The sequence below is a fragment of the Phalacrocorax carbo genome, chromosome 2 (assembly GCF_963921805.1).
Source record: "Phalacrocorax carbo chromosome 2, bPhaCar2.1, whole genome shotgun sequence".
NCBI classification, from domain to species: domain Eukaryota; kingdom Metazoa; phylum Chordata; class Aves; order Suliformes; family Phalacrocoracidae; genus Phalacrocorax; species Phalacrocorax carbo.
The window spans coordinates 58,379,522-58,401,534 of record NC_087514.1 but is presented as its reverse complement, the minus strand read 5'-3'; the positions used below and the strand labels follow the sequence as shown (position 1 = coordinate 58,401,534).

Genomic DNA, 22,013 nt, shown 5'->3' with positions numbered 1-22,013 from the left:
TTTTAATTGCAACAGGTTCTTTAATGTTATCTGGGCTACTGGAACAATCATTTAAAAGTATTAATCCTCTATTTTCTGTAGAGTAATCTTAAGTACAAATTTTAAAGCCCAGTGAGCTCTTAGTACAGACAAAGGTATTAATAAGCATGGATTTTGACAAAATTTGTATAATGGGTTTACCTCATAAATAATCTGAGGGTTTAATACAGGTTGGAAAATTGTATGCTAACTTGCACCAGGTGATTGAACCCTGTATATTGTTTCTTCGTAAATGCAACTCAGATCTAAGGACCAGAAGCTTAGTGAGTCGCAGAAATTAAGAGGGTGGTGATGGAAGCTGAGACTAGAAGAGTGTCCTGGATAGCACATCAGGATGCGTTAGCACGCAGAAACAAGAGCCTACTAAAACCCATGACTTCTGGTGGGTTGACAGTAAAGAGGGAAGCTCTTAGGAGACTGGAATGGGAGTAACTTTCATTTCAGATGCTTTTGTACCCTCCTTGCCTCAGAAATAATGCCAAATGCTTAATGCCTTCATTTTTTCTCCCTCCCTCAGAGAAGCAGGGGTCAGAGGGAGAAATGAATTAAATGGCCTTTCTCTCCCCTGTGATAGGGAGGGCCTGGCTAGATGAAGTACTCTCCCCTTCAAGCCCCTACCACTCCCAGCTGTGCTGAGTCAGTGCCCTCGCTGCAGGCAGGAGCAAAGGTCGCTTTGCTCTCTCCTCCTGCTGCTGCTCCCTGTCTCCCAGTCACCTTCTCGAGAAGTGGTCAGCAGCACCCTGTTAAGCCCCTGTTGGACCTGCTCCAAACAGCAAGGTGCTGCGCTGAGGATAGATGTGATGCATCCTCTTTTCCCCCAGTTTGGCAAAAATGCTGTAAATTGATGGGACAATCAAAGTTGGGTCATTAAAGGAAGTTTCATTTAGTGCAGAGGCAGAAGAGACATTTGTGTATGCAGAGTTGAGGGCAGTGGCTTGGAGGAGTTATTGTTTTGTAAGTTCTTAACTTGATTTCTGCAAAAAAGAAAAGATAAATTTGGAAAACTACTCTGGACTCCTTCAGTTACGCTGGTACACATCCCTGAAACACAAAAAGGCTAAGAAAATGTTTGGCCGGGTTTCAACTCTTAAGGTTGCTGAGTGGCATCTTTCTGGTTCTGCTTTGTTAATACCTACCTCTGCTAGTCTGAGATATCCACCTATTTATGTGTTTGAAAATCAGCATCTTGCATTTTAACTTTTATCATCTTTCCCTATTAAGATGGCAATTTTTGCTGTTAAGAATGGCGGTGGCGTTCTGCTGCATTTTTGACATCAGTGCAGATTTGTAAGATCCTTCTTTCTTGACTTCATACTTTTTCAGGGATAACACCAGGTTTTGAGTGTGACTTTTTCTTCTTTTTTTTTTTCTTTTTTTTTCTTTTTTTTTCCCTACCAGTGATAAACTATGTTGCAGGCTACACGCTACACCCTTATTTACCCAGTAACTGTTTCACAAGAGTAGTGTGTGATCTTGTGACCATCAGGCTCGATTATTGTAATTCCCTCTTGGCAAGACTCACTGTGAAGCTTTCTCCTCTGCAGTTTGTAGTGAATGCTGAAGCAAGTTTGCCCCTTGAATTGAGCAACTCTCGTTCTTGCCTACCCTGCATTCTCTAAATTGCAAGCTTGGAAAATGGTAGAGATGGGCTGTGTGCTACTTACATTGATTTTTTTAAAGTTTTTTAACTATATAGTCTCCAGTATGGACATGACTTTGTCCTTGAAATATGATTATATCTTTCATCCTTCTCCAGAAAGTGTCATTGTCAGGTCCAAGGCCTGTCTGCCACTAAGACTGAATTTTTCCACCATTAATCACTATATGTGGGTGAGCCTATTTTGTGATTAAAACACAGAGGTAGATACGTGCCTGGTTTTGCTGTAATGTGAAGTAGGCAAGGCCAATCCCAAACCCTCCCCTAACCTATAAAATGCTGAGTAATGTGGTGAACACCTATTCCCAATAATTGGGAAAATGGTAAGTGCTAAATAGTACTGCCAAGGTCATCATTGGCAAAACTCCTGTTTGGAGATGACATGGATAAGCTTTTGTGCAGCTTCTCAGTATATTTGTCTTCTGAATTCCTTGGCAGGACCAACCTGCTGCACAGTCTGGATCCATTGTCTTTAAAAATGCATCTGTGAAGAGAGGAGACGTTGGTTGCCAGACATGTAACTTTTGTAGTCTTTGATGTATTTCGGATATGGGAGCCCTAGTGCAAATGAAGGGAGAAATAGAGACAGTAAGGACTGGATGTTTTCAGAGAGATGATTTCCTTGTTTGGGGCCCTCTTCCCTGTCTCTCTCTGCAGTACATACGTACTATGCACATACGGTACAGGAAATCTGTACATCTTGGGAGTGCCAGGTTCTCTGTGCACATACACGAGGATGAAAGTGTACATATACAGTAATCCTGAGGGGTTGGGAGCGCATCAGGTTGACAGCGCATGTAGGGCTTGGGGAGCTTTGGGTCAGCAGAGGACATAGAGTAGGCCTGGCATGCAGGGTGGTGTTGGGCTGTCATGTGGCAGCTTTATCATGGTGTGTGGCCCTCCCTGATACTGAAATGAGATGATGCAGTTTATCAGCCTCTTCCAGAGTATGCTTAAACCTTAATTCCACACCTAATCTTAATGTTATCACACTCCTTATCCCACAGATCTCTGCAGTCAGATGGTTTAAGCCAGCACGACTTTTCATGTTAACCTGGAGGCACTTTCTAAGGTGCAGTTTATCAGTATCTGCTGGCCTGACCCCCAACCCTAAACCCAGTTTCAGTATTATCCTTTATTCTAGGCCAGCACCCTCTTCTAATTCCAGAGGTAAATAAAGCCACATAACCCTTTGATAGCAGGTTTTATTCTGTGCTGGTATTTGCTGGGCTGAAGTGCTGTCCTAGACCTAGCCCTGTCATTTCTTCCAGCTTTGCATGTCATCATAGCCAAATTGCTACTGCCAGTACGAGACTTTACCTGCTTCTTCAGAGCAGATGTGTTGTCAGTTGTATTTGCAAATCATGAAACTAACCTTTGTCACTGTCTCTGCTACCTTTTTCTGCAGGTCTCATAGAAGATACATAAGGAGGCAGTGGTCTTCCTAAGCCAATATCTTGCTCTTACTTATGTTTACCTTTCGTCCTGAAAGTTGACTCAATGTTAATAGGAACCTTATCTGTAGCTTAGCCACACCTTCTTGTCTGAGACACAAATATAGGTGGATGGCCCCCGGTGCTCAGTGGCCTCTGGTCCCAGGCCTTACCTAACTAATCACTTTTAGGGAGTTCAGTATTAATGTTTGTTAATTCTGTCCAAAAATTAACTGTTGTGCAACTACTGCTTCACAAAGATGAATTAGTGACCCAGGTCCCATAGTAAACAAAACTCATACTTCGGAAATCTCTATGCTGACCTTTTAATTTGTATGAAAACTATTTTCAGAGCAGCATGTGCAGTATTGTGTTATCTCACTATAACAAATGTAAACAAGATTACAGTTTGCAAAATTTTTATTGGTAGAAATTTGTATTTGTGCTTTGCTTGTAAGCAAGGAGGAAGACAAATTATTTCTGTCACTCCCCATCCCCATATTTCAGATATGTTAATTGTTCTTTAATCATTGGCGTGGTCTCTAAAATGAGAAGCTTCTAAGTCTAGGTGACTCATGTCTTGGTAGTTCAAGTATATGACTGCTTTTGGCTGGAAGGAACTGAAATTTACAGTGCTGATATTGATCTGCTTCTGTTTTGTTTTGAGTACTCTGGTGGTAGTACAGATCAACTATCTATGGCATGTGTAGAGTTACAGAGGAAAGGAAGAATATGTCCTGTCCCATGCAATCTACATTTAGATCTAAGTATTTTGGAGGCTCCCTTCTGAGTCTGAGGACATACGTTATTATCATACAGATGGTATAACCCCATGTAAGTATAATATGGGAACCTGTCAGAGGGGAACCAGAGAATGCAGCTAAAAACAAGTATTTGTTTATGACAGACAGTTAAAGAGTTCATGTTACTGGAATTCAAAGGCCCACAATTTTTCCTAGTCCTTCAGGTTAAAATTAGAAAGATGGAGATTTATCTGAGTGTAATTAATTCTCTTAAAGGCTGAGTTGGCTTTAGCATTTTTATATGAGCCTGCAGAACAGTATTTATGCTTAATTGCAAAACAAGCAACTTGCAGTGTACCCTTTAACTCTGTCTTAAGCTGGTGAAGATTTTGGAATCTTACTGAGACGGTAACCAATGGCCCTGATGTTGACAGTTCATTTTATATTAAAAACGAATGCAGCAGCATTGGCCATTTGTGAAAATCATCATGCTCAAAAGAGACAGCAATCTCTTCTCTTGAGTCCTGTTTGTAGTGTACTCAAATGGTACATGATAGTTTTTATCTTGGTGGATCTTCTTTTAGAAAAAGGTGATCTATGTCTCTACATGTTGGGGGTGGAGAATGAAACTACAGTGGGTTGGAAGTCCTCAGTTAACTTCACTTTTGTTGTCATAGTACTTGAGATTGATTTGCTAGCTTGACCAAAAATTAATCATCTTCTGCCTGTGGATCTTCAGTTGTCCACATAGACCTCGTGTCTGAGACACCTTTTGTAATGTTGGGGAACCTCCTGTCCCAACTGTTTGCGTCCCTGAAAGTATAACCATCTAGTTTTTGTACCTCTTAAGTTCTGAGGGAGGCAGATTCTCCTTTTTGCGGTTTAACTCTTTGGGGACTGTAAGCTAGAAAGAAACCCAAAGATCTCCCAAAATGATTTTGTGAACATCCCCCCATGTCATACTGCTGTGACAGGGCACCCCCAGGTGGATGCCCCTGGGGAGTCTGGGCCTCTGAAGGTGGTCCTTCATGGTGCTGGTCCGAGCAGGTAGATAACTTGTGTTGGCACACACCCTGGCTACCCTGTCTCTCTGTGACGCTTTGACAGAAATGGGACTTCTGGGTTCAGCAGCAAAGTCCCGAGGACCAGTGCTCATCTCCTGCACTAAGGGGCTTAAAAATATTCCCTTATGGGCTCTGATCCTCCCAAAGCATTCTTACTGGGAGTACACCTCTTTGTATCAACTACCCAGTGTCTTCAGACAAATACACAGACGTTTTGAATGTCCCAGAAAAACAATTGCTGAGATTGGGTTAACAGAGGAATATGTAGGTCTTGGCTGAATAGGACCCATCCACGGGCATTTTCTTATTCCTTCACCAATCTTTGAGCTAACTTGGAGTTGTCTTAGAAATGCAGTAAACTTGCTATTTTTCTCTTGACCAAGCAAGCCTTGTACATCATGGTTATTCATTCAAACCACAGTGTGTTTCTTATCTGTGCTGTCACCTTGGCTGGGATCCGTGTCAGCTATACGTCATCAAAGCATCCTGAAAGTTTTCTTTTGTTGGTTTTTGGTTTTTAACTCAATCGGTTCCTTGATCTGTTTTGCTGTAAGAGCCCTCCAACATTTGTGCTGGCACAACTGAAGCACTGGCAGAGTAAACTGTGCTGCTGGCTGAGTCATGAAAGGAGTCAGTGTTTGAAGCTCCGGTACTGGACAGGCCCAGGGAGCTGAGGACAAACTGCAAAATAAAGCAGAAGTGTCTCTGCGTGTCTGAGTCTTTGTAATACATGAGCAATATCTCCATGTTGTTGTTTTTTATATAAAATTATTTAACAATAATAATAGGGTCTTGATACCAAAAGCTTTATAAACAGCTGCAGAGCAAGTGGATTTATGACAACTGAGAACTCTGCAAGTGAAAGATAAGCAGAAGCGGAAATAATTTTGTACTGTTCGCAACATTTGTTGTGAGAGGTTTTGCTTAGAACTGCATTATACCAAATCTACTTGGAAGGAAGTTGTCCCTCACTACTTCAGTCTTCCCATTAAAAAAAGAAGGGCTTTTTTTTTTCTTGCTTTAATTATTCTCATATAGAACAGTGGAAACATCCCTTCCATTGGTGTGGGCTTAGATCGACTGGAGTCTCTTATTCCAGGCTGGGAGACAGAACCAAAGCACCTCTTCTGTGGTGATTTTTACCTTCCCATTATGGCTCACAGTAATGCATCTACACTGGTTAAAAACCATTGTACCCTTAATTCACGTAATTATACTGGTATAACCTGTCTCAGGTCTAAAATAGTGTGAGGAATCCAAGGAGTTGTCCAACAAAAACAGGAAACACAGATTGGGTGTTCAGATTATTTTTATGTATGGGGAGATTAGAATACACCTGAAATTTGTGTGTGGCCTTTATGCACCTAAAAGAAGCAGAGCAGGGCATGGACTTTTTTCCCATCTGTTTTATGCTGCAATTATTATATATAATTTACACAGGGGTAAAAATAAAGTTCCAGTTCTTAGTGTATGTGGAAGGATTCTTTGGTAATGGTGTCCCACAGTGCATGAAATGCAGTATTTGTCATGACAGAGCTCCAGTTTTCCATTTAAAAATGCAAATGTCTAAAACATGCAAAGCAGTCTGTTAGAAGTAACACATCCGAGTATGAGGTTTGATCTAAAGTATCAGAGAACCTGTTAGCCTGTGCTGCTAAAATAGACCTTAGAGACTAAAATAGATCAATGAGTGTTCACTTTAACGAGGTACATTTTGTTCGATCAAATTAATTTGAAATTCTAATGACTGGAAATCACAGTAATGGTTGGTCAATTAACACAGTGATGCTGTAGTAACCCATAACAAAGTAAAAAACGAGCACAGGTGCCATTCGTTACAGAAGTGTCCCACATCTCTGCCCTCCAAAATAACTCCAGCACTCAGCGAGGCAATGCAGACTGACCTGTCCAAAGCTGAAGGGATCTGCCTTAGTCTGTCTCAGCTCACCACTGAACTTCAACCATCTCCCCAATCCAGGTGTTGAAACTGATACGTGCACAGAAGGCCGTGATGGATTTTTCAGATTCACTGTCAGACTGGTAAAGGCAGTAGATCTGCTCATTGAAAGTAGCCAGGACAGCAGCTTGCCTTACGTTAGGGTTTGGCAAAGGTTCATCTTGTCAGAATCTGGTTTCCACTCACGTAGACTTTGCAGTCTTGAATGTTTGTGGTGTTGCAGCTAGCTTTTTAGCTCTACTGACTCCTTTCGCTACTTAAAAAATGCAGGCCATTTTTGTACAGATTTACATGACATCTTCTATTGTGTCTGTAAGGCACGAGTGTTCTTTGATTTCCATGTAATTCCAACATCCCATAGGGAGTATCCCATGTACCTTATCAGTACTGCTTGTATTATTTACATTATGTGTGATATATGTTTTAGTAGACAGGTAGATTAACGGTGACATGCAAAATTGCTGTACAGTTTTCTCTCAAAGTGTTACGTGCTAAAGGTTCGAAGTAGCTGCCCTCACAGACCATATTCAAAACAGTAGATTAACTTGTTTCTCAGTTTTTAAATTGTGCATATACAGCTCTTGTTTGAAATGGGCAGTATAGGTATTCTTGTAGCTGTAATGCTCTACAGGCACAAGAGAAGCAGGATTTATGGGGTGAGGGAGAAGTTCTTAACTAGGCCAACTGGTTTAGCACAGGAAAACACATTAGCCCTTCCAGGCTGAAATGAAAGGTCCAATGGCAGAATCTCCAAGTGCTTGTCCACTATAAATCTTGCAGTCTCTAACTTCTCTGAGGCGTTAGAGCCCCACAATCCCCTCCCCCACCCCCAGGAGAGGGCCAAGAGGAAAAGTGGCTGTGAAAGCTTTGCCTTTTCTGGTTCTTGCTAGGACACAAAAGACTAGATTTGAGGACACTCAGAGGTTTTTCTTGCTGATAGCAGTTGTATAAAAAGCCATGGGTATTTCAGTTGTCAATATTGCTAGTTCAGAGTCACTTTAAGGATGATACAATTGCATTGCCAAAGAAGATGGAAGCAGCGTAGATGCTACAAAATTTCTTAATTCCTTATAGAGGCACATTGTACTGTAACAGCAACATGGGAAAAGTAAAGAAACGGAGTAAGGGCCCTTTAATTAAGCCACTGTGATCATCTTGCTTTTGAATTATTCAAGAGGGAGCCTTGGGCTTGAGGCAAAGTTTCTTTTGGTGCATTTATTTCAGTGCTGGTAACAGTATTAAAAGAAATGAAACATTTGGAGAAAAGTTGTTTGAATTGACTTAAAAGTACCACCAAAATAATAATCTCTATTTTAGCTATGTGGTCTTTTTAATATGCTCTTGATTTTTGTGTTCCCATGATGCTATTTTCTGCTCCCCTTTGCTTAGTGTACTGCTGCATGCCGTATTTTAGAAGAATATTTAAGTGAGATAGGGTCATTTGATACAAAGAAATAAGCAGTGTATATTAGATTGTGCTGCCCCCTGAAGATCTGAATCTAAAAGTCAGAATATCATATTTATCCCAAAGATTGGTCTGAAGACAGGGAGTCTTTTGCATTTCTTTGTAAAAGGGTTTTTACAGAAGGATTTTGTTAAAAACACGTAGTTGCAACATCCTTAAACAGTATTGTAACTGAAGGAGTCTTAAGGGGTACCTTTCAAAAGACTATTGTCCGCAGGATACATGGCCCTGAGTGTATTTTAAATGGTTGATTTGTAAATATTTTTAATGAACTAAAACAATGGGAAAAGCAGTATTCTTCTGGGTGATGCCTTCAGTGCATTTCTTAGGTAGTTTTAGCTTTGCCTTACTGCCTCGCTTGTGCCATACCATCCGAAAGCTCATGCATCTGTGCAGATGAGTCTTGTATGCGTAGTTGTGGACAATTATTTGAACATTTTAATTTAGCAGCCTTCCTAATAACTCACACTAACTCATGCAACCTAACAAAATGGTCCCAAGAGACAAACTCCTTGAATTTACTAAGTCTGGCAGAGCATTTGTTGAAGGAAAGGTGTATGCTAGCCTGGATGCTATAGGAAGACAGCAGGCATGGGAATTCAGGGATTTTGTGTCGGGTGGTGAAGCGAACTGGCAAAGCTGAGTAGCAACCAGGGCTACTCACTGTGTGGAGACCCAGACTAAATCATACCAAGAGGTAGATTTAGCTGAGAGGGATTGGCAAGGGCAGGGAGCTAAGGGATCATGCTAAAGGAGGCCATCTGCACACGGGGGCAATGCTTCATATGCTGCTCTGAGTTTGCTTTGTGTAAAGCCTGTAAAGAAGGCACTAGGAAGACATTTTTGGAAGCCTGCTTGGATGGAAAACAGAGGAGTTTTTTTGCCTTTGCCCTGAAGAGAGAACAAACCACTTTTCTCTTATTGTTATTTATGTATTTGCGTCTCAGAGAGAGAGGCTGGAAACTTGATTTTAAACACTAGAAAAACTGGGCATTTGTTTTATTGTTATTGGGTGCAGGATGTCAAGGGAAGAACAAGATAGTTTGGGTGATTTTAGCCAAAAGAGAGTTCTGTGGTTTTTTGCCTTGCTTTCTCTTAGGACAAAGCAAGCTTGGAGTTGGGACAAGAAGGTCCTAATGAGCAATTGTATTTGTTTTTCCTTTTTGGCATGCCAAGATTTCTTGATGTGACCGCTAAGACCAACACATGCTTTAGATGAGTAAATTCTCATGAAGCCAAATCTCTTTATGAACTGGTCTCTTCTAATGAATTCATGTTGATCAGTCTGCTATATCATACTGTGTGTAACAAGCCCCCATATATGTATTTGATAGTCAGACACACTTGCACAGGTAGATGTAAAATATCACTGTCTTGAATCCACTTTTTAAAATGGAAAGGTTATAAGGGGATGTTTGAAAACATGATGGCATTGGGGGAAGAAGGGCTATAGGGACTGGTTTTTTAAAAAACTGACTTCTGTGGAAGCACGTAATATTAACAAACATGAAATGAATTAACTTCAGGAGGGTATTAGTCAGCATGATTTATTAAGTCTTTTCATGTCTGGACAGAGGAATCGTGTCACAGTAGAAATATTTTTAATAGCTCAGAGGTTAAAAAAAATTCAGAAAATATGTTTTCCAGGCAACACACACATTTGGAAATAAAAATATTCAGTTAGTTAATTTTGCCCTTGTGTTTACATTTAATTTCTTATAAACCTATACAGAAAGTGAAGGGATTCCTGTACCTTAGCTTGATCAAGAAAGCTGAGGACAGTTTGTGTAAATCCCTTTAAGGTAATTTTAAAGCAGCTTTGAACGTGACAAGTGTTTTAGTGAATTAAGTTGATAGACAGGTTTCATTAATTAAAGTGATGTCATTTGGTGTCTTAAACAGTTGTCCTGATTTTTCATTCTGGGCAGTGTAACTGGAGGTCAACACGTGGTCTGCTTTACTTTGAAAGTAACCACTGTGCTCGTTTTAAAAGGGTGATGTCAGTCCTTTTCACATCTGAATGTGTTACTGAGCAAAGGAGGGGCGTTTATTGCCATTTCTTGTCCTGGAAATGGTGCTTACTGCATTCAGAGCCAAGGCACTTTACTGGGGACTTTCCAGTGATGAGTCTGGCTGCCAGAGGCACTTGGCCTCATGGTCTCAGCTTCAGCAGAAGTGCTGAAATCTGTCCTTATGGGAAACCTTTAATAAAACCAAACTACAAAACAGTTGCAAAAAGTGTACCTCTGAACACTATGGGTTGGGTTTTCTTTCCTACTTGGGCCCTCTTTTTGTCAGGAGTGACTGAAGGGGGAGAGGGGGACATGCCTGCTCCTTCCAGGTGCTCTCCCGGTGGCCAGGGGATGCATAGCACCCATCTGCACTCGGTCTGGCTCTAGGGTCAAGTGAGCGGGTCAAACAGGACGGGTATCTCGGTGGCATCCAGGACACTTCCTGCCGTAAAGATGAAACTCCAGAGGTTTGTAATCTCCCACCGGGTGTTGCTTCTTCCTGGGTGCACAGCAGCAAACTGCTGAGGTGAGATAACTGGTGAGATAACTAGGCCACTCCCCCCCTCCACTAACCTATATTGTCTTAAAGGCCTACCACAATAAAATAATAAATAATTTTCTTTACCACTGTGACAGATAAAGATAACCTCTCCTTGAGGTTAATTTGGCAGCTATCTAGGCCTTTTAATAAAGACACTGCAAGCAGAGAGGATTCTTGGCAGCTCCCTGCTGGTGTCACATGGAGTTTGAGGGAACTGAGCCCCCCTCGCCTTCCCTACCACCCCCAGCTTCCACTTGAAGTTGTCCTTCTTGTGGGACCCTGATACTAGCAAAAAAAAATTTAGAAACACTTAGTTTAGGGCTTTTTGACAAGTGGGTGGTTTTTTCAGCTATATTTGCTGGCAGAACAAGCTGTAAGCTTTTAACACTCATCAGTTTTACACCAGACTCTTTGTAGATGTGATGGTACATCCTAAATTCAGTTCAGAGCTCTCAACAAACTCCAGTTGAGGTAGCACTTTGCCAGTGTTTTAGATTTGTCCCTTTATCCATCGCTATCAAGTTCTTCTATATGAAGCTGTTAAACCAGCTTTCATCTTGCTAAAGGTAGCAATGTTTGAAATAGATTTATGTATTTGCATTTCTAGTTACCTCTACTTTGTTCTTAAGTCTTGTTTATTTTAAAAATAACTGCCCTGAGTTTCAGCTCTCAAAAGTGGCTTTATCATGCAAAATGTCAGTACAGAAAAGAGTTACCCAAGAGTAACAGTAGGTCTTTGACGACATGCAAGAGAGTGCTCTACCACAATCGCCCCTTTGATAACCTTACTCTCCATGGACTGAGGTCATTACAGTATTAAGTACCTTCCAGAGATTTAATTCTTTTCATATTTCTGCTTTGGAAGGCATTGGTAAATGTATCATGAAAAAGCATCTATTTCAACAGACATGTAGTAGAAGCCTCTGCAAGTGCCAGGGGTTTTAAAGGTAGCTTTGAAGTTGAAGAACTGAGCTGGGAGTTCCTGCCTGACTTGCAGAGATATATCTTTCATGATATGTAACTGAGAACAGGTAAATAATTATCTATGGTGCAGGTCCTTAGAATACTTGGCATGAAATAGTTTAATTATTTTAAGAGCTGTGTTTGAAAACAAAGCACTCATGCAGCAGTTGACTGGAGAACTAGGAAAGTGATTTGCCTCGTTCCATTTTCTCTTTTTCCCTTCAGATAATAAGATTTTGACGAAGAGGCAGCTGGTAGCTGGGTTGTGGTGTGTGGTTTTTAAATTGTTTTTCATTGTTTGTTTTTTCCCTTAACTGTTCTCTGTCAAGGACACATCCCTTTTACTGCAGAACATGCTTGTTTCTACAAGGCTCCTTCTTAGATAAGAACGGTAAGACTTATCTGATGTGGTTAAAATAACCTAAAGTGCAAAATTATTATATGTTAATTAAAAGCAAGGTAGTAAGAGTTGGGAAAACTCTTCAAATACTTTAAACTGTATATTTATTTTCCTTTTTTTTTTTTTAAGCGTGCAAAGAAATTAATTTCAATAGGATTGCTCAGCATTTAAAAGTACAAATAGCTCCTTTTGAAAATATAAGAAACTTTAATTGTTTCGCCAAGGTGCGTGGCTTTGCCTCCTTCTACAAGTGGCATATTTTGAAATAAGCAAGCCAACTGTTAGAAAGAACATCCAAACCTTAGGGACAAGAAGAAATGTTTCTGAATTGAGTTTATTAGCAAGAGAAGGATCTGTCTTGCTCAGTATCTTTGGGTTCTCATCTTGTGTTGAGGTCTGTGGGTTTTGTGCTTTTTAGAAGCAAGGACTTATCTCCTCCAAGGAGTCATGATGTTAAAATAAAACTAATGTATTTTAAGATCAGAGCAAGAGGTCAGCCTTTAGATTGTACTAGAATCTTCACAATCTCTTAATTAAAAATAACGAATTTCTGTGTTTGAATTGTGTATGAATACATAATGAACTTCAGGATTTCAGGAAAACCACCAATTACTACAAGATGCATAATAATTCACTACAGTTGTCCGTTCTAAATTTTAATATGGGGACTGAATTTTTTTTTAGCAGATAGCAATGCAAATGGGCCAACAAAGCAGGCACACGATAGAAAAATATGCTGTAGCATCCTATGTGATTTGGTCAGCTATCGCTTTGATCCAGAATTTTAAAATTTTCTTTATCAGATAAAATTTCCAACCACCTCAGTGGGCTTTGCATTGGCCTCAGATCTCCATCAGTAAAACAGAATTGGTAATTCCTAGTGTCACAAGGGTGAGAGAATACATGGAACACAGACTGTGAGGCAACTACTGTGATGGAGCCCCTACAGCATGGCTACAGTTCTCGTGTTGCAGACTCAGTGCAGCTTCGGATATATGAAGTGGCCTTGAATGCTTGGCAGAGAGGTGGTTTTACTCCTGTTGCTGCCGTTGGCAAGAAATGTGCAGAACCAAAGCAAGCAGTAAAGCTGTCTTTCCCTCAGTCTCTGAGCTGTCAGGGCAGTATAAGCACCATCTGCAATCCCTACAGGTGGTTAATCCCACCTATATACAGGATGTATGCCAAAGCCATTGACTCTAGGTAATTCAATTTCTAGTAATTACCATACTGGAGACAATTTCCAGGAATGGAGTGTGCATAGAGGAAAAGGACAAAAAAGGGCACCATCACTAGAAATAGAGGGAACTGGGGAGAAAATAACACCTTTTTAAGTTCTGATTTATTGGATATCTGTTCTGCTTGAAAAAGCAAGGATATGTATTTGAATCAAAATTACAGTATTTTAATTTTAATCAATAAATTTTGGGTTAAATAATTTTGTTCATACCTATCTTAGAGTGGCATATGTTTTAAGTATTAATATTTATGTAACTGATACGCTTGACAAGACAATTGCAGTGTAGATTCAATACCTGTAAATGTCAAGAAAAAAACGTTAAGCATACTTGCCTAGAAGAAGAGGAGGAAGAATTTTTCTGTCAGCCTTTTCCATGCAATCAGAGTTTCAAGAGCTGATTCCCAGGTACTACAAATAAGGAGTACGCATACATGAAGGAATAGAATAGGTTTCCGTACACTGAGATCTGATGCAAGCAAAATGAGACTGATTAGAACTTGACGGATTTATTCATTGGGAGTGAAGTTTAAAAGCGTGTTATGTTTAGTAATGCAGTTTGTTTGGTTATGCACCTGGAAATCTGTTTTTTTGGATAGGAATAAAAAGTCATGCTTCAGGACAAAACATGAAAGCAAATTATTATTATGCCTTCTGAGAGAAGTTTCAGCGCTTTACATAAAAACAAAGAAGCTTCCCACACACTTGCATTTTAAAGCTCTATACGTGAATTGTAAATTGCTGCCAAGGAAAGTGCATGTTTTTATTTTAGTTGATACATTTTAATTGGATTTTAAGTGGCTCATGAATAAAACTGCCTTACATTAATATGTTGCCTCTCACTTAGTAAGTATGCAAACATCTGAACTGTTTAGTAGTGGGATTGATGGGCATTATTGAAAAATTGATAGAGAAACAACCCCCTTCTGCACTATTCGCCTTTTCCTTTTCAATATGTGTCAATGAGGTTTGGTTTCTGATTTGAGAGTCATTCCCCACCATTTTCTGTTGTCTTTTGATAAAATTGTTTTCTCTTTTATTCTGTCTGAAAATGTCACTATTTTCTACTGTTTTCCCAGATATGCTCTGTTGAGGTTTTTTTGTGGTGTGTGTTTGTTTGCTTTTTTTTTTCCAAGCAGTACCTTGAGTGTAATGGCTGCTTTATATGCCTGTATGGAGGCTTGGGGAGAGAGGAGAAAAGAAGGGCATCTATTCTGCTCTCATTCTCTGCTGCTTGTACCAAGCGTCCAGTACAAAACCAACTCTCTTTTCCGCTGAACAGAAGTAGTAGTTCCAGTAAGAAGGCACCCTCCAGCCCTAAGGAGGGCCTGAGAAGCATGGCAGACAACCATACAAAATGACGTTACAGGGGTGCAACTTCTTGCTATCAGTTGTTCAGGTCTAAGTTATTTAATAACGTAAAGGGTGGTTCCACAACTTAATGGCTGTTAGCTAAAACAACTACAGGTAGCCCTGTGAGTATGTACAGCCACTCCCCTTCTCCTTTAATTATCCAGTTTTATCGTGTTTCCCCATCTACGCCTCTACTCCGCTTCTGAAGCTGGTTTTCTTACCCAGATGCCTCCATCCCATCCTTCACACTGCTGCTCCTGCATGAAATGCAGATGTGTGAGCAGTACAGGTGAGAGCTGCTGAATATACACAGAGCTGTTGCCTTGTTGTGAACCAGAGAGCTTTAGAAAATGGTTGCTGCTGACAGGCTAGCTAGTGGTTTTGCTAAATGTTGTAGGGGTTGACATTTCATGAAAACGAATGGGAAAAATATAAATTGTAGGATTTCGCCCTTGCCCATGAATAATCCCATTGATGTTCCACTGAATAGTCAAAGAAGGAGAGCTAGCAAATTCAGATTACTGCATATTTATATTATTAATTCCTCCATTATTCTGCTAACAAACAACAGAACACAGTTTCTCTGAAACAAAGAATGCAGAATTGGTTTTCACTTAATTGGCTTTTTTGAAACAAGCCTCTTTGAGAAGCAGGATGTTTTTAGTCCACTGTGTAAAGACAGTGTTACAATACACCTAACATATTCCAGAAACAGCTGTATGCTGGGGGTGTATCTGAGGGGTAAAAATAGCTTAATAGCTTTCAAGAAGAAATGAGAATTTATGTGAATGCAACTTTGTCAAAAAGCCTGCACTAGCACATAAAATTAGTCACTAATTGAAAAATTAATGTCAAAATGTCTAGTGGAAATATCATTGTCTCACAAAAACATAGGTTGACCTTTGTTAGAAGTCTGTTTCGATACTCAAGGTCTTCATTCTGGACTTAGAAGGCTAATAAAGAGTAAGAATAGGGTTCACTGAGCATGAAAAATACTGGATTGGGCTTAAAAATTGAAATGTAGCCAGTAATGTATACTGTAGTTTACTTTCAATTTCTTAGCACCTGTTAAGTCTTAGTCTTTCAAGTGTTTGTAGTTGTGTTAAATATTTGTAAGACTTCTTTCTCTAAAGATACTGTCCTACAAATGTAACAATACAAATTGCCTTAACCTTTAATTGTTTCTGTCATTGGAGAAGGCTCAAGTTTATAAGAGACAGTTCAGGGAGGTATTAGTCTTGCAGTTGCTGTCTGTTGAAATTTTAACAAGATTGTCATCTGCTTAAATTCAGTCTAATAGCATGGAAAGTAGTTAAGACTTTTCAAATAGCTGTGAAATATAAGATTTTAGGAAAGAAAATGAATCACAGTGCTCAGCACCTGAAGTACCTGGTGGAAATGGTGTCAGGACAGATATTCTGTTTAGGAGAGAATAATGGAGGAGAGTCATTTACTGTGCACCAGTTTCATCTGAGCATTGTTGAATTGCTCAAGTTTTGCTTTGTATTTGTAAAAACAACTACAGCATAGCATTTCCCAAACACAGTCTACCCACATGAGTGTTTCAGCTTTCAACACTGACTTAAGTTTAGACTCAGGAAAACATTTGCAAATGTTTGTTAGTCCATTCCTGTTTGACATTTAAGCATATGTATAAATAATTTGCTCAAGGCCTTCAATCTTCAGAGTTTGCAAAGCAGAGGGTAGTTAAAGATGATGAAGATTGTATGACGGACACTTCTTTAAGGATCAAGATCTTATGCAAAGCACTGCTTTCAATCCTTGCATCATCTAATTCCTGTTTGCAGTTTTGGCTTTAATTTCAGCAGCTCCATTTTTTTCTTCTCTTTACAATCCTGAAAGAGGGACCCAAACAAGGCCACTATTTCACTGAATTGTTCCTGTTATTGCTATATGCAATAGCTCTGCTGCTGCATTTGGGTTTTCATATTAGGAACAACAGTAAAGAAAGAATGTATTTATTAAGCCATTTTATGGGGAGGATCGCTTAAACCATTAAATTCTGAACTTGTGTAAGTAGAGAACTATGTAATTCTTTTCTAGTCCACTTCAAAGCAATGAGAAACAAGATCAAAACAAATACCAGTGTGAGGGGAAAGCCTTACCAGATTGCTGGAGAACACTTGACACTAGCAAATTAGCGATTTGCCTCAATTTCCACATAATCTACCTTTCCCTTGAGGTGTGTAAAATTAATCGGAGCTCACATGTCAAGCAACTGGACATTCCACAGCACTTGCAAGCGATCATTTAGAATATCGATTTTAAAAGTTGGAAAGCTTCTGCAGGTAGCTCTCTGGGAAGAGTAACTTTCTGTGAATATTTTCTGTACTTGCTGTAAATTTATTTTGTGGATTAATAGCTAACTCTGCTCCCATCCGTTTTCTTATCACAGTCTTACCTCACTAGTATTCCCATAAAGTCCTTTATCAGAGGGATCAGCTAGTCCTTGGCCCACTGCAGTTACAAGTGGTGGACCCAGAGGCAAATCTCTGCCTGGGAAGTTTGAGAGAGCAGCTGTGAACTCGTAGGGAGCAGATGAGCCGGCACCAGATGTCATGAAAGCACCTCAAAACTTGCACTGTGCCTAAGTCCTGTGTACTATGCATAGGGGTGGTCCTAGCGGGCAGAAACATCTTACAAACTCATGTCAACACACTGCTTATTCATCTGAATGATGCACCCCTTAATGCTATTCTAGATAATAAAGCAAAGCAAAATGCTCTGTGGGATTTTACAAATACACATTTATTGTCTTGGTAAAATTTTTCTGGTAAGGCAGATGGCTCCTTGAAGTTCATAAGAATAAAAGGATATATATTAAGGAAAAAAAAAAGCCTAATCACAAGGTGTAGTTTATCTGTACAGAGACAGAATCTTTCAGAAAATAACCTTGACTTGGGAAGGCATCTCAAGCTGAGTTTTATTTTTTTGAACCGGTTTGCAGTACCATAGTGCAAAGGATGGGGCAGATACCTAGTACACTAGCATGTTCAGTGATCTGGTGGTTAAAGAAATTTCTTCTTGTTGCTTAAGAAAAAGTACATCTTTTAAGTCTAAGTTAATACTCCAAGGCTTTCAAAACACTTAACAAGCCTGGCATTTGCAGGCTGGTAGTATGTTTTGCATAATATCAATAGCTTGTCTTTGTGGCCCATGGGAAAAAGAAATCCTTTTCTTCTCTGTGGAGCATTCGTCCAGGCCTGCTGCCCAAGATGACTGCAAGTGGAAACACTTTTTGTCTTTTGAAATCTTAATTCTAGCAGGCCAGGTGTTTTGATGAAGCTTCAGTATATATCTAGCCAAAAAGGTTTAGCAAAACCTATCTGAATCTTAGTGGGTGAGTCAGTTGTATTTTTTGTAGTTTTATGGAGCCCTTGATGGAATAGATTCAAACAGATGCAAGAAATGCTGTTTGATCTCTTCGGATGGTTAAATTGTGATTTCTGTTAACGCTGCTTTGGCTTGGTGTACTCTGTTTCCTAGTCAGTTGAAGATGAATTTGGATAGAGGAGCTGGCAAGGCTATGGTATTTACATAATGCCTTTTGTTTTTTTCTGTGAACCCTGAATGTGGATGGAAACAGTCTCTAATCTTCTTAGTGATCTAAGCAAAGATTGAATGCTTTGGGTCAAGCTGGGTTGTGGATAGGCTCAGTTAGGGAGAAAATTTAAAAAAAAAAATCCCAGCTCTTCACAATGATTGCAAATGGAAATGCTTACAGACCAAGCTAGTTAATGTTTCAGTAGTTGATAATATATGTGATATTTCACCAGTTTGCAAAGACCACATAATTTGTTTTCAGTCATACTTTTTGAGACTTCTTGGAAACAGAGCAAACAGCCCTTGTATTAAGCTCTGGGCGCTGTTTGCATTCATTCCCCTTAGGACAGTTTTAAGTTGTATCATGAGGGATGAAAACGCAAGTGTCAGAATAAGCAGCGTACAGAGGCTTCCTTTCCACGATGAACTCTGAATGGCTGGAAAAGACTGCAGACCTGATCTTAATCCTTCTTGCACCACAACCGCTACGACATGGTAAGAGGAGGAGGAGTTCATTAGGAGGCTGTCCTTTTGTATCTCAATTATTAAAACATTCTAACTGTGATTTTTACGGTGTGTTACAGTAACATAGCTTTACAAACACTGCTATTATAAAATTAAAGATGTGATTTAAATTTTTTTGAAGTCGATAAACATCCTGAACTCAAGCTAGAAATGACATTTCATACTTGATTTGCCTCACCTGCCTAGATTTTGCAGTGTTTTTTGATGTAGAAGTTATAGCTTGTCAGGAGCTCTGAACAACATGAAGTACAATATATTACAATGAAGGGGAAAAAAAATCGGTCTGTCCTATTTGCATTTTAGTTTTTCTTCAGGCCTACCTTCCCCAATCCAAAAAATTATGCTAAGTCACTTGACTTAATGTTACCACAAGGGGTTTTTGTGTGTAGTACATCTTCACATAATATGAGATCACTCAGAGATTGATTTTTCAGAACATGAAATTCAGTAGGACCTGCTGGCCGTCTTTTAAGATCTGCACCCTAACGTTTACAAACCAAATGGTTAACTTCTTGTGTGGTTGCTTTTGTAACTAAGTTCAGCAGCAGGCATTTAATTTTTTTTTTTGCTTTACTTCATGTTCAGTAGTAGAGTCCAGATTATATCCATTCCCTGCTTGAACTTGCCACTGCTTCATTTCATTAACTTTCTCAATTTTTGATGCAAATTGTTTCTAATTAACATGCTTCTAAATAAAGAAAAAGAGCATTCTTAAAAACATGTGTGCAATCTGTATAATAATAAAATTTTGTTCTCAGTTATGAAGACTTGTACCATTTTATGACCTTTTTGAAATTGCTGTTGTTATTATTCTTATAGTTATTCCTATAAGTGGTGTAGTTTAGAATTAAACCTTTTTATCTGTACTGTAATTAATAACGAGAAATAGCTTACTGCAAACATAGTAAGGCAGGTAAGGACATGATTAGTTATTGAGAGGAAGGAACACAAATTGACCGCACTCAGCATTTAGTCTTTTAAATGTTCTGACTTTTTCATTAAGTCAAGGGAAATATTTAATAGCTTCTATCTTTGTGATGTGTGCTGTCACTGTAGCACACGTTAGAGGTGCATTTGTTTTGGTTTTTCTCCCTTTACCTGCAAAGGAGATTAAATGGTTTATTAAAAAGGAAAAAAAAAAAAGAAGGAAAAAAAAAAAAAAGAAGGAAAAAAAAGGGGGGGGGAGAGCAAAAGGAAGAAAAAAGGGGAAAAAAAAGAAAGTGGTTTTTTTTTCCTGTCAACTGTGTCCTTGTGATTATGCAAAAGTAAACTTGAAGAGTATAAGAAAATTTTGGCCATCATTGTAAAGCAGTGTAAAACTTGAAAGGGAGGAATCAAGGGCGGTTTTGTGACAAGTCTGCCTTGCGTTACCTATATGTAAGGAAAGAATATGGGAAGGAAGGAAAATATACACATACGCACATACATATAAAGTTTCTTTGTATATATTCTTTTTTTATGACTAAAAGGATATATCTCTATATGGGTACAGTAATCAGAATAGGTTATTATAGGAGTCCAAATTGTGCCTGTAAAAATTTCCGAGAGAAGTTAACCAAATCTGACCACTGAACTCTGTATGGTTGTACTAATTGGAAGAAATAAAAGATAACAAGGGGCCTATGGCCTTAGAAAGCAGCTTGTCTGTGAGATTGAGCCAGTCTAAATCCGACTGCAACCAAAAGCAATTGTTCAGCCCTTTCTTCCTTTCCCCACCCTGGCAGCGCATTCCCCTTGCTCCTTTTTGCCTGTGCTACTACGTGTGTGTCCATGCCAGGAAGAATAATTGTCTCCTGCTCCACTTCCTTCACGTTGCTAATTTTTGTCTGGGTGAGTAATCCTATCTGAGTTAGGGCACGAACTCTGGTGCCAGCATAAGGGCATCAGTGGACGCGTACAGCTGGAGGCCACAGGACCACACCTTTTAGTGGCAGCATGCATTTAAATCAGACTGAAAGCAATATGAAAAAGCAGCCTGAGCTTTACATGCGTTGAGCCCCTTGTAACCACAGTGTCCACTGTAATAACAGGAGAGATTGAGACAAATATGCCACTAGGCTAATTAAGGGTTCTTCTCCTAAAGAGGCTTTTGTCTCAAGCTTTATTTCTGGAGATCTGAATATAGCCACCTACTGCCCCAGGTTTTGGCTTGTTCTTAGTTGTAGCTCTATAGCTATAAATACAGCTATATATATATAATAAATAGCTACTATAAAACCACAGTAACAAGACAAATTTTAAGGCCCTGGTTAAGATTTTGTTTTATTTTAATGTATACACCAGTGTGATATATGATGTGGGTGCTCTAGTTTTGGCTTTGGGGTTTTATTTTTATGTAAAACTGTTCAGGGAACAAATTACAGATGTTATTTTGTTCTGTCAATTTCCAGCTGAGATCTCCTTGATGAACACTTACAGGTGATGGATTTGACTTAAGAGAAAAAGGTATTACAAGTATTAGCGTCAGTGCTGACCTATTCTACAATAGTAGAAGCTGGATATTCATGTTCACAAAGCTGGATGCTGCTCCTACCATTCAGGTCCTCTGTTTGAAATATAAAGGCTGGTTTCAGGGAAACTTCTGTTGTCGGAAATGAGAGCTGAATGGTTTACTCTTAACAGCAGTGCTGAACTGACTGCGTAACAGTAGTTGTGAATGATTATTAATGATTTGAGTAGGCTTTCAGAGTTTTGCAGATTTCGTGTGTATGAAAACATCTATCAGTGGTTCTTTACATCTGCTGTCCCTGTGTCTGGAAATGTTCATGAATGTCTGAGGTACAGGAATAAGCCTCCACTTCCATGGCTTTTGCTGAGTTTTAAAATCTTTGTACTGCTTGAAATAAATTAAATCAGAGTTTCAGCTTAATGATTACATTTTACTTTTTTCCTTGCTTCACCTTCCATTCTTTCATAAACTTGTAGGGATACAGTTCTCTTCCACATTCATAGGAAGCTGAACAACTCTTACTGTTAAACCTGGTTTGAATTAAGTAGGTTTTCCCAAAATTTGATACTGCAAGATGGCTTTTTTTTCCTTCACAATTAAGTGGTTTGTTTTTT

At 39.3% G+C, this 22,013-nt stretch overlaps 1 protein-coding gene across 3 annotated transcripts in view; it reads left to right on the top strand.

The window, feature by feature from the left end:
* The window catches only part of SPIRE1 (spire type actin nucleation factor 1), a 132,174-nt gene that overhangs the window by 59,700 nt on the left and 50,461 nt on the right, over positions 1-22,013 (top strand). The window lies entirely within an intron of this gene.